Raw genomic sequence first — 12,953 nt, 5'->3', positions numbered from 1 at the left:
TGTAATGTATTTCTTGAATTAACTTTAAAAATCTATTCCAAATACAGTAAAATTAGTATGCACAAATACACTAAAGCTAAATAGACATTATACAAGTTTAATATTTTATATATAGTATTTAAAGGCTATGTTTAGACATTTTGGTGCATTTTGTTTGCATGTTTTTTTCATGGGTTTTATGCAAATACAGTGCCTTGCGAAAGTATTTGGCCCCCTTCAATTTTTCAACTTTTTCCCACATTTCAGGCTTCAAACATAAAGATAAAAATTTTAATGTTACGGTGAAGAATCAACAAGTGGGACACAATTGTAAAGTTGAACAAAATTTATTGCTTATTTTAAACTTTTTAAAAAAATAACTAACTGAAAATTGGGGCGTGCAATATTATTTGGCCCTTTACTTTCAGTGCAGCAAACTCACTCCAGAAGTTCATTGAGAATCTCTGAATGATCCAATGTTGTCCTAAATGACTGATGATGATACATATAAGCCACCTGAGTGTAATCAAGTCTCCGTATAAATGCACCTGCTCTGTGATAGTCTCAGTGTTCTGTTTAAAGCGCAGATAGCATCATGAAGACCAAGGAACACAACAGGTAGGTCCGTGATACTGTTGTGGAGAAGTTTAAAGCCGGATTTGGCTACAAAAAGATTTCCAAAACTTTAAACATCCCAAGGAGCACTATGCAAACGCTCATATTGAAATGGAAGGAGTATAATGCCACTGCAAATCTACCAAGACCCGGCCGTCCATCCAAACGTTCATCTCAAACAAGGTGAAGAGTGATCAGAGATGTAGCCAAGAGGCCCATGATCACTCTGGATGAATGGCAGAGATCTACAGCTGAGGTGGGAGAGTCTGTCCATAAGACAACAATCAGTCTTACACTGCACAAATCTGGCATTTATGGAACGGAGTGTTAAGGAGAAAGCTATTTGTCAAAGGTATCCTTAAAAAGTGTTGTTTAAATTTTGCCACAAGCCACCTGGGAGACACACCAAACATGTGGAGGAAGGTGCTCTGGTCAGATGAAACCAAAATCGAACTATTTAGGCACAATGTTAAATGATATGTTTGGGGTAAAAGCAACACAGCTCATCACCCTGAGCACACCATCCCCTCTGTCAAACATGGTGGTGGCAGCATCATGGTTTGGGCCTGCTTTTCTTCAGCAGAGACAGGGAAGATGGTTAAAATTGGTGGGAAGATGGATGGAGCCAAATACAGGACCATTCTTGAAGAAAACCTGTTGTAGTCTGCAAAAGACCTGAGACTGGGACGGAGACTTGTCTTTCAACAAGACAATGATCCCAAACATAAAGCAAAATCTACAATGGAATGGTTCACAAGTAAATGTATCCAGGTGTTAGAATGGCCAAGCCAAAGTCCAGACCTGAATCCAATGGAGAATCTGTGGAAAGAGCTGAAAACTGCTGTAAACAAACGCTCTCCATCCGACCTCACTCAGCTCCAGCTGTTTACAAAGGAAGAATGGGCAAGAATTTCAGTCTCTCGATGTGCAAAACTGATAGACACATACCCCAAGCGACTTGCAGCTGTAATCGCAGCAAAAGGTGGCACTACAAAGCATTAACTTAAAGGGGACGAATAATATTGCACACCCCTATTTTCCGTGATTTATTTTTTTAAAAAGTTTAAAATAAACAATAATTGACATTCAATTTCACAATTGTGTCCCACTTGTTGTTGATTCTTCACCAGAACATTAAATTTTTATCTTTATGTTTGAAGCCTGAAATGTGGGAAAAGGTTGAAAAATTCAAGAAGACCGAATACTTTCGCAAGACACTGTACATGCCAATAAAAAGCCACATTTTAAAGTAGCAGCAAAATCTAAGAGATTCCAGAAATTTCATGCACACAATTGTTTTTTTTTCCTCACTGAAATGGAAAACTGCTGCATTTTTGAAAGAAGGAGCATGTAAAATATTTCAGCATTTTGTGGAATTTTTTCACCATTGAAAGCAATGAGAGTGAAAAAACGAAGCAATAATAACTAGTGATGAGCGAGTACTAAAAAGCTCGGGTGCTCGAAGCTCGGGCCGAGCCTCCCAAGATACTCGTGTACTCGGCCCGAGCAACGAGCCCAATGTTATCCTATGGGAGACCCGAGTATTTTTGTGAAATGACCTCCCGGCAGCATGGAGAAACCCTAAAAATGTCACAAAAGTCTCAGAAGAGTGCTCAAATGACATGGCAACAGCATGGGGAAGACCCCTTGAAGCATTTATCACTCAAAAGTCACAGCTGTGAACAATTTTGTCCGCGTTTTACGCCATTTTTACGGACTCACCAGAAAACCTTCCAAAATGACCCCAAAATGATTTTTCATGGCGGAAATGTTAAGGGCACATACCCAATAGTGAGATAGATCTGGTGTATGTTACTTTTTGAGATCAATACATGAAAGATTTTACGTGAAAACATTGTGTGGCACTCCGATGTCCCTGAGAAGAGACGTACATGAAGGCCTCTTGAGTCTAATGTGCCCATTTTGAGGAAGTGAGTCTTTGTAGTATTTTCCTTTGCCAGGGCAGTCCTAAATTGTGAGGTTCACCAATGCCCCTGCATACAGACGTGCATGAGGGCCTCAAAACATTAAGTGTCCATTGTCAGGAAGTGGGTGTATTATAGTATAGCCCTTAGGCAGGGCAGCCAAAAATTGGGAGGCTCCACATTGTCCCTGGGTAGAGACGTGCATGATGGCCTTTAAACCTGAAGTGCCCATTGTAAGGAAGTGGGTCTATTTCAGTATAGCCCTTTGCCAGGGCAGCCAAAAATTGGGAGGCTCCACATTGTCCCTGGGTAGAGACGTGCATGAGGGCCTCAAAACATTAAGTGTCCATTTTAAGGAAGTGGGTGTATTTCAGTATAGCCCTTAGGCAGGGCAGCCAAAAATTGGGAGGCTCCACATTGTCCCTGGGTAGAGACGTGCATGAGGGCCTCAAAACATTAAGTGTCCATTTTAAGGAAGTGGGTGTATTTCAGTATAGCCCTTAGGCAGGGCAGCCAAAAATTGGGAGGCTCCACATTGTCCCTGGATAGAGACGTGCATGATGGCCTTTAAACCTGAAGTGCCCATTGTAAGGAAGTGGGTCTATTTCAGTATAGCCCTTTGCCAGGGCAGCCAAAAATTGGGAGGCTCCACATTGTCCCTGGGTAGAGACGTGCATGAGGGCCTCAAAACATTAAGTGTCCATTGTCAGGAAGTGGGTGTATTATAGTATAGCCCTTAGGCAGGGCAGCCAAAAATTGGGAGGCTCCACATTGTCCCTGGGTAGAGACGTGCATGATGGCCTTTAAACCTGAAGTGCCCATTGTAAGGAAGTGGGTCTATTTCAGTATAGCCCTTTGCCAGGGCAGCCAAAAATTGGGAGGCTCCACATTGTCCCTGGGTAGAGACGTGCATGAGGGCCTCAAAACATTAAGTGTCCATTTTAAGGAAGTGGGTGTATTTCAGTATAGCCCTTAGGCAGGGCAGCCAAAAATTGGGAGGCTCCACATTGTCCCTGGGTAGAGACGTGCATGAGGGCCTCAAAACATTAAGTGTCCATTTTAAGGAAGTGGGTGTATTTCAGTATAGCCCTTAGGCAGGGCAGCCAAAAATTGGGAGGCTCCACATTGTCCCTGGATAGAGACGTGCATGATGGCCTTTAAACCTGAAGTGCCCATTGTAAGGAAGTGGGTCTATTTCAGTATAGCCCTTTGCCAGGGCAGCCAAAAATTGGGAGGCTCCACATTGTCCCTGGGTAGAGACGTGCATGAGGGCCTCAAAACATTAAGTGTCCATTGTCAGGAAGTGGGTGTATTATAGTATAGCCCTTAGGCAGGGCAGCCAAAAATTGGGAGGCTCCACATTGTCCCTGGGTAGAGACGTGCATGATGGCCTTTAAACCTGAAGTGCCCATTGTAAGGAAGTGGGTCTATTTCAGTATAGCCCTTTGCCAGGGCAGCCAAAAATTGGGAGGCTCCACATTGTCCCTGGGTAGAGACGTGCATGAGGGCCTCAAAACATTAAGTGTCCATTTTAAGGAAGTGGGTGTATTTCAGTATAGCCCTTAGGCAGGGCAGCCAAAAATTGGGAGGCTACACGTTGTCCCTGGGTAGAGACGTGCATGAGGGCCTCAAAACATTGTTCCCATTGCAAAGGAGCGGGTCTCCTGTCGTTGTAATGTCCATTCTGCAAAGAATGGGCGAAAAAATTTACCACTGGGGGTATACCTGAAACAAAGACCTAACTATTGTAACGGTCATCATGATGGCGCATGAGGAGAAGGAGGAGCAGTCCAGCGATTATCCAAAGTCGAGAAGTGTACCCATGGGTGAGTGGAGGTACATGGCAAACTTTAAATTCCGCTCTCATTTGCTGGTGGTGTGGTGAAGTCTGGCCCAATCCAACCCTTGTTCATCTTTATCAGAGTCAGCCTGTCAGCATTTTCAGTTGACAGGCGGGTGCGTTTATCTGTAATGATTCCACCTGCGGCACTAAAAACACGCTCTGACAAAACGCTAGCAGCAGGGCAGGCCAGGACTTCCAAGGCGTAGAGAGCCAATTCATGCCACGTGTCCAGCTTGGATACCCAATAATTGTAAGGCACAGAGGAATGTCGGAGTACAGTTGTTCGATCTGCAAGGTACTCCTTCAGCATCTGGGCAAACTTAGGATTTCTTGTGGCACTACCCCGCACCTCAGGGGCTGTGGTACGTGAGGGGCTGAGAAAACTGTCCCACATCTTAAAGACTGTTCCCCTACCTCTGGCGGATTGGACTTGTGCCTCTCTCGGCTGTACGCCTCGGTTGTCCACTGATTCCTGACCTATGCCGCTAGCGTTTTGTGAGGGGAATGCTTTGCCTACTTCCGTGAGTATGGCCTTCCGAAACTGCTGCATTTTGGTTGACCTCTCATCCACGGGAATAAGAGACAAAAAGTTCTCCTTGTAGCGTGGGTCTAACAGTGTTACCAACCAGTAATGATTGTCGGCCAAGATGTTCTTAACGCGAGGGTCACGAGACAGGCAGCTTACCATAAAGTCAGCCATGTGCGCCAGACTCTTAACAGCCAGGACTTCAGTAGCCTGACCAACAAGATGACTGAACATGCTGTCCTCCTCCTCCTCCTCCTCCTCCTCCTCCTCATCTACCCTGTCCTCTGGCCAGCCACGCTGAATCGAGGATATGACTGGTGTGCATGTCATATCCTCAATTTGGCCGGAGAGTTGCTCCATGTCTTCATCCTCCTCCTCGTCATAGTCCTCCACTGCACGTTGTGATGAGACGAGGCTGGGCTGTGTGTTATCACCCACACCCACTACTGTTTCTTGCTGCAACTCATCGCGCTCCGCCTGCAATGCATCATGTTTGTTTTTCAAAAGGGACCGTTTTAGAAGGCAGAGTAGCGGTATGGTGACGCTAATAATGGCGTCATCACCACTCACCATCTTGGTGGAGTCCTCAAAGTTTTGGAGGATGGTACATAGGTCTGACATCCATCTCCACTCCTCAGGTGTTATGTGTGGAGTTTGACCCATTTCCCGACGGCTTAGGTGATGCAGGTACTCAACAACTGCCCTCTTCTGCTCACATATCCTGACCAACATGTGCAGAGTTGAATTCCAACGCGTGGGGACATCACACACCAGTCTGTGAGCCGGAAGATGCAAACGGCGCTGAAAGCCGGCAAGGCCGGCTGAAGCAGTAGGTGACTTTCGAAAATGTGCAGACAGGCGGCGAACTTTTACCAGCAGATCAGACAGCTCTGGGTATGACTTTATAAACCGCTGAACCACGAGGTTGAGCACATGGGCCACGCATGGAACATGTGTCAGCTGGCCTCGCCTCAAAGCCGCCACCAGGTTCCGGCCATTGTCACAAACGACCTTTCCTGGCTTTAGGTTCAGAGGTGTGAGCCAGTGATCTGCCTGCTGTTTCAGAGCTGTCCACAGCTCTTCTGCATTGTGGGGTTTGTCACCTATGCAGATTAGCTTCAGCACAGCCTGTTGCCGCTTCGCCGAGGCAGTGCTGCAGTGCTTCCAGCTTGTGACTGGTGTGGAGGGCACAGTGGATGAGGATGCGCAGGAGGAGGAGGAGGCTGAAGAGCATGACATTCCGGAGCTGTAGAGTGTGGGTGAAACACTGACTGAGGTAGGGCCTGCAAACCTTGGTGTGGGAAGGACGTGTTCCGTCCCTCGCTCAGACTGGGTCCCAGCTTCCACAATATTAACCCAGTGTGCCGTCAACGAGATGTAGCGGCCTTGCCCACAAGCACTTGTCCACGTGTCTGTGGTTAGGTGGACTTTGGGTGAAACAGCGTTGTTCAGGGCACGTGTGATGTTTTGTGACACGTGGTTATGCAACGCGGGGACGGCACACCGGGAGAAATAGTGGCGGCTGGGGACCGAGTAACGTGGGACAGCTGCCGCCATCAGGTCACGGAATGCTTCTGTCTCCACCAGCCTAAAAGGCAACATTTCCAGCGCAAGCAGTCGCGAAATGTTAGCATTTAGAACTGTGGCATGTGGGGTGTTGGCAGTGTATTTGCGCCTGCGTTCAAAGGTTTGCTGAATGGATAACTGAACGCTGCGCTGGGACAAGGACGTGCTTGATGATGGTGTTCTTTCTGCGTAGGCAACTGCAGGTGCAGGAGTGGAGGAGGCTTGTTCGCAGGCAGCATGGACAGAGGATTGGCTCGCATGCACAACCAGCGAAGACGTAGCAGTGACATCAGCAAGCACTGCTCCTCGACTCTGTTGTACTTCCCACAAAGTCGGGTGCTTGGCTGACATGTGCCTGATCATGCTGGTGGTGGTCAGGCTGCTAGTTTTGGTACCCCTGCTGATGCTGGCACGGCAGGTGTTGCAAATGGCCTTTTTTGAATCATCTGGATCCAACTTAAAAAACTGCCAGACTCGTGAAGACCTAACATTTGTACAGGCACCTTGTGTCGTCGTGTTGTTACGGGGAACGGTTGCCTGACTTCTGCCTGGGACCACCACCCTGCTTCTTACTGCCTGTTGTGATGCTACGCCTCCCTCCCCCTGTGCACTGCTGTCCTCGCTCTGCATATCCTCCTGCCAGGTTGGGTCAGTTACTGGATCATCCACCACGTCGTCTTCCTCTTCCGCACCCTGCTCCTCCTCCTGACTTGCTGACAATTGTGTCTCATCATCGTCCACCACTTGTTGAGACACGTTGCCAACTTCGTGAGAACGTGGCTGCTCAAATATTTGGCTATCTGTACAGACGATCTCCTCATGACCCACTTCAATATGAGCTGGCGAGAGGCCAGAATGTGTGAATGGAAACGTGAACAGCTCTTCCGAGTGTCCAAGTGTGGGATCATTAATGTCCGAGGAGGACGTGTACTCAGCCTGGTGGTAGGAAGGAGGATCAGGTTCAGAAATGTGCGGTGCAGTATCACGGCTACTGACACTTGACCGTGTGGAAGACAGAGTGTTTGTGGTGGTGCCAATCTGACTGGAAGCATTATCCGCTATCCAACTAACAACCTGTTGACACTGGTCTTGGTTCAAGAGCGGTGTACTGCTGCGGTCCCCAAGAATTTGGGACAGGACGTGCGAGCGACTAGATGTGGCCCTTTGTTGTGGCGAAATTAGAGCTTGCCCACGACCTCGGCCTCTGCCTGCACCACCATCACGTCCACTTCCTTGTTCCTTGCCAATGCCCTTGCGCATTTTGCAATGCTGTGCACTGCTGACGTGTATATTCACTACTTGTGCGTTATATCAAAGTTTCTGGAAATTGCACACCAGTGCACCTGTACGCTGCCACCAACAGGCACACACGTGCGGTTTTAAAAACCAAGCACGGACGCAATAATAACCTAACACAGGTTTTAGGAGCAAAAATTAAGAACTCTGACACTATCAGCCACTGCTGACTGACGTGTATTATACACTACACTTGTGCGTTATATAATAGTTTGGTAAACGCACACCAGTGCACCTGTACGCTGCCACCAACAGGCACACACGTGCGGTTTTAAAAACCAAGCACGGACGCAATAATAACCTAACACAGGTTTTAGGAGCAAAAATTAAGAACTCTGACACTATCAGCCACTGCTGACTGACGTGTATTATACACTACACTTGTGCGTTATATAATAGTTTGGTAAACGCACACCAGTGCACCTGTACGCTGCCACCAACAGGCACACACGTGCGGTTTTAAAAACCAAGCACGGACGCAATAATAACCTAACACAGGTTTTAGGAGCAAAAATTAAGAACTCTGACACTATCAGCCACTGCTGACTGACGTGTATTATACACTACACTTGTGCGTTATATAATAGTTTGGTAAACGCACACCAGTGCACCTGTACGCTGCCACCAACAGGCACACACGTGCGGTTTTAAAAACCAAGCACGGACGCAATAATAACCTAACACAGGTTTTAGGAGCAAAAATTAAGAACTCTGACACTATCAGCCACTGCTGACTGACGTGTATTATACACTACACTTGTGCGTTATATAATAGTTTGGTAAACGCACACCAGTGCACCTGTACGCTGCCACCAACAGGCACACACGTGCGGTTTTAAAAACCAAGCACGGACGCAATAATAACCTACTAACAGGTTTTTTTGGGGAGCGACAATTACAGTACAGACAAGTCAGACACTATCTGGACTGTTTTACACTGTGTACACCAGCCCCAGATATGAAGGCTGGTATACGGTCACCACTACCCTGCCTGCCTGCCTGCCTGTATACTGCTACAATAGTCCTGACAAGGACTCTTTTGGTCACTAGCCTGTATTCAGACCTGGCTATACCCTGCCTGTATATAGCAACAATAGTCCTGAGAAGGACTCTGCTACTGTACTCCGACCTGGCTATACCCTGCCTGCCTGTATACAACTAGAATAGTCCTGAGAAGGACTTTTGGTCACACTGTTTGCAGCTCTGCAACTGAAAAAGCTATAAAGGGCCGCAAAGCTTTCCCTGAATCAGCGACACTCTCCCTACACTCACTGTCAGAATAGCTGTGAGCAGAGCACAGCGCGCCGGCCGATATAAAGGCTCGGTGACGCTGTGCAGGCCGGCCAATCACTGCAATTCCACAACTAACAGGGCTGTGGCATTGCAGTGGTCTGCCAGCCAATCCCTGCATGAGGGCTGGCTCTCAAAAGAGCGCCAACATGCAGAAATGAAGACCACGAGTAAAGCACGAGTATCGCGAGATTACTCGGTCCCCGCCGAGCAGCCCGAGTACAGTGATACTCGTGCGAGTACCGAGTAGTGACAAGCATGCTCGCTCATCACTAATAATAACAATGCTGCTCTTTTGGCAAATTAAACTAATGTTATTTAAACATGTACTGTAGAAAAAAAAACACATCAAAATCTAAACAAAAAGGCGCAAAAAAGCAACAAAAAAAGCAGCAATTAAGCAAAAAACAAGCAGTCTTTACTGCCAAGAAATCAGGTTTTGCTGCTAAAAATATCGTAAACACAGCAAAAACTCCCTATGTGAACAAAGCCTAATACTAAATTTACAAGAATCAATAAGCCTATTGTATCTCCTTATTACTTATTACTGATTTTATACACAATATGTTCCATCGGCAGGGAGATATTCTCAGTGCCGTGTTATGTCGCGGGCGGAGGAGGGTACGCCGCGCTCTCCCACTGCTCGGGTCCGGCTGCCGCTGAGGCTGCTGCCTCCTGCTGCTCCTGCTCGGTGGCTCAAGCGATGGGCCGGATCCCGGGGACTCGAGCGGCGCTCCTCACCCGTGAGTGAAAGGGGATTGGGATTTGGGATAGTTTATTGTCCGTGACGCCACCCACGGTTGGTATGGAGCAGCCAGTTGTTGATTTGCCCCTCCGTGGGTAGGGGGTTTTGGTGGTCCCGGGGCCCAGTGATGGGGTTGGTATGGTGGACAGGCGGGTATGGGGCCTGTGGAGGTACAGGGGCGCAGGGGCAGCGCTGTGCCGCACGGCACGGAGGTACTCACTCAGCCAGTAAACACGACACAGTTCTCGGTAAACAAACGGCTGGTTGGACGGGTCCCTCGGGCGGTTACGATGCTGATGTTCCCTGCAGTTGGTGGTGACGGTCTCTTCCCTGCACCTATGTAAAGTCTTTTTGGTAGCGATGGGTTCCCACCGGTTACCCGCTCCCCGACCTGGACATGAGCCGGAGGAGCCCCTCTCTTGCCCGCAGGCGCTGGCCCTGGGAAACTGGTGCCTTGGCGGTGGCGGTGTCTCCCCTTAACGGTCGGACTGTTGCCTTCAATCGGGACTTGGTTGTTAGGAGACAGAGGTCCCCTTCACTGACGGATTTGGCAAATTATGGCGACTCCTAGCCTTGCCGGGATCCGAAAGGCCCCTGCCCTGGTGCCGACTGTTCTTCGTATACTGCTCCGGTACCGCCGGGTCACCACCCGTCCGCGGTCCTTCCAGCAACAGTCAAACAGTCCCCCTGCAGACTATCACCGCCGTCTGCTGACCTTGCTGTCTCAGTCCGGGGCACACACCCGGACCAAATTCAGGCTTTCTTAACTGTTCCTTTTCTGTCGCCACTCTTACTGTCCTCCTTTACCACTTCACTGTTTACTCCTTCACTTCCCTAGCTGAACTGCCTCGTTTTCCCGCCTCCAGGGCTGTGAACTCCTCGGTGGGCGGAGGGGGCATGTCCTGGTGTGGACATCAGCCCCTGGAGGAAGGCAACAAGGATTTTAGGTTAGCCTAGGTGTACCTGCCGGGAATATGGGGTGCATGTGATGTTGTGACCTGTGACCCCTCGCCCAGGGCGTCACAGTTACATTACATGAAGGTAGTGGTGTTGCAATACATTTGATAATTGTCAATAGGGTCGCAACTGGCAACTAGAGATGAGCAAACCTGAGCCTCAAGGTTCGAGGTTCTGGTTCAAAAACTGAGCTTCAAAAAAAGAAAAAACAAGGTTCGGGTTCGAGATTCGAGCGACTGATGAGTACGAACCACTCAAGCGAGCAGCGCTGCGCTTGGGTATGAGTGATGCTCAGCCCTGTGTAGTGTTTCATCGGCTCATATTTGGAGTAAAATAAGAGTGATCAGATGTAGTGTACACACACAAATCCCCCTCAAAAAGATATATATAAACCCCACCCACCATGCTCTGGAAGTGTTTTTCTAATGGCCCATAAGCAAAACACTACCGGGGCAGGGGGGGTGGGGTTTTTATATTTTTCTTTTTTTGGGTTTGTCTGTGTACACTACATCTGATCAAGCTGATTTTACCCCAAATGTGAGCCAATCAAACACTGCACACAGCTTGCACAGGGCTGAACATAACCCACATCTAAGCACAGCGCTGCTTGCTTGATTGGTTCGTACTCGTCACTCACTCGAACCAGAACCTTGGTTTTTGGAGCTCTGTTTCCAAACCCAAACCTCAAACCTCATGTTCGCTCATCTCTGCTCGCAATCTACCATGTCTGCTAGGTTAACCCTTTCACGACCGGCCGATTTTTCGCTTTCCTTTTTTTTTTCGCCATTCTTTTTCTGAGAGACGTAACTTTTTTATTTTTCAGTCAATATGGTCATGTGAGGGCTCATTTTTTGTGGAACGAGCTGTACTTTTAAATGAAACCATCAGTTTTACCATATTGTGTACTAGAAAATGGCAAAAAAATTCCAAATGCTGAAAAATTGCAAAAAAAGTGCGATAGCACTATGGTTTTTGAGATATTTTATTCACTGTGTTCACTATATGGTAAAACTGATGTGTGGGTGTGATGCCTCAGGTCAGTGCGAGTTCATAGACACCAAACATGTATAGGTTTACTTTTATATAAGGGGTTAAAAAAAAATCGGAAGTTTGTCCGAAAAAAGTGGCGCACGTTTTACGCCATATTCCGTGACCCGTAGCGTTCTCATTTTTCGGGATCTTAGGCTCAATGACGGCTTATTTTTTGCGTCTCGAGCTGACGTTTTTAACGGTACCATTTTTGCGCAGATGCTACGTTTTGATCGCCTCTTATTGCATTTTGCGCAAAAGTTGTGGCGACAAAAAAACGCCGTTTTGGCGTTTGGAATTTTTTTGCCGCTACGCCGTTTACTGATCAGATTAATTGATTTTATATTTTGATAGATCGGGCGTTTCTGAACGCGGCGATACCAAATGTGTGTATATTTTTTATTTTTTTAACCCTTTAATTTTCAATGGGGCGAATGGGGGGTGATTTGAACTTTTAGGTTTTTTTGTTTTTTTTTAATTTTTTAAAACTTATTTTTTTACTTTTTTTTTTTATTTTACTAGTCCCCCTAGGGGGCTATTGCGATCAGCATTCCGATCGCTCTGCAGTATCTGCTGATCACAGCTGGAAGGCTGTAAACAGCAGATACGCTGTCTTTCTCTTTTGCTGTGCCCCGGGCACAGCGAAAGTGAAACCAATTCATGTGTAGTACAGGAGTCATCACATGACCCTGTGCTACCATGACAACTATCGGGAGTCACGTGATCGCGTCACGTGACTTCCGGTTTCGGCGGTAAGTAAAACTTTACCGCGATCGCGCTTATAATGGCGCTGTCATGTATTGACAGCGCCATATAAGGGGTTAATCGGCACGAGCAGATAACGATTCTGCTCGTGCCTAGCAGGCACACATCTCAGCTGTGAAAATCAGCTGAGATGTGTGCCGATCGCGGCATGCTGCCGCCGGAGGACCGCGGGCAGTAAGATTATGTCATTTAGGACGTAATTTTACGGCCCGCGGTCGTTAAGGGGTTAAACAATTTAGATAAAAAGAACCTGCAGACAAAAAAAGCGCAATAGGGTCTTACCCTGACAGACAGGGGGTGATAAAGGAGATGATCCTACTCACCAAAGATGGTTGTGAAAGGCACAACTCCTGTAACAGCATAAATCCGGATCAAAGGCAGCAGTACCCCAGGTGGCTGATAACAGAGAGAAATTGT

The 12,953-nt window shown here is 47.5% G+C and overlaps 1 protein-coding gene across 2 annotated transcripts in view; it reads right to left on the bottom strand.

Moving 5' to 3' along the window:
• GABRG2 (gamma-aminobutyric acid type A receptor subunit gamma2) overlaps nucleotides 1–12,953 on the bottom strand; it is a 307,851-nt gene that overhangs the window by 55,027 nt on the left and 239,871 nt on the right. The window lies entirely within an intron of this gene.

The sequence above is a fragment of the Anomaloglossus baeobatrachus genome, chromosome 4 (genome assembly GCF_048569485.1).
Source record: "Anomaloglossus baeobatrachus isolate aAnoBae1 chromosome 4, aAnoBae1.hap1, whole genome shotgun sequence".
Lineage (NCBI taxonomy): Eukaryota > Metazoa > Chordata > Amphibia > Anura > Aromobatidae > Anomaloglossus > Anomaloglossus baeobatrachus.
This window is presented reverse-complemented; position numbering and strand designations above follow the sequence as displayed.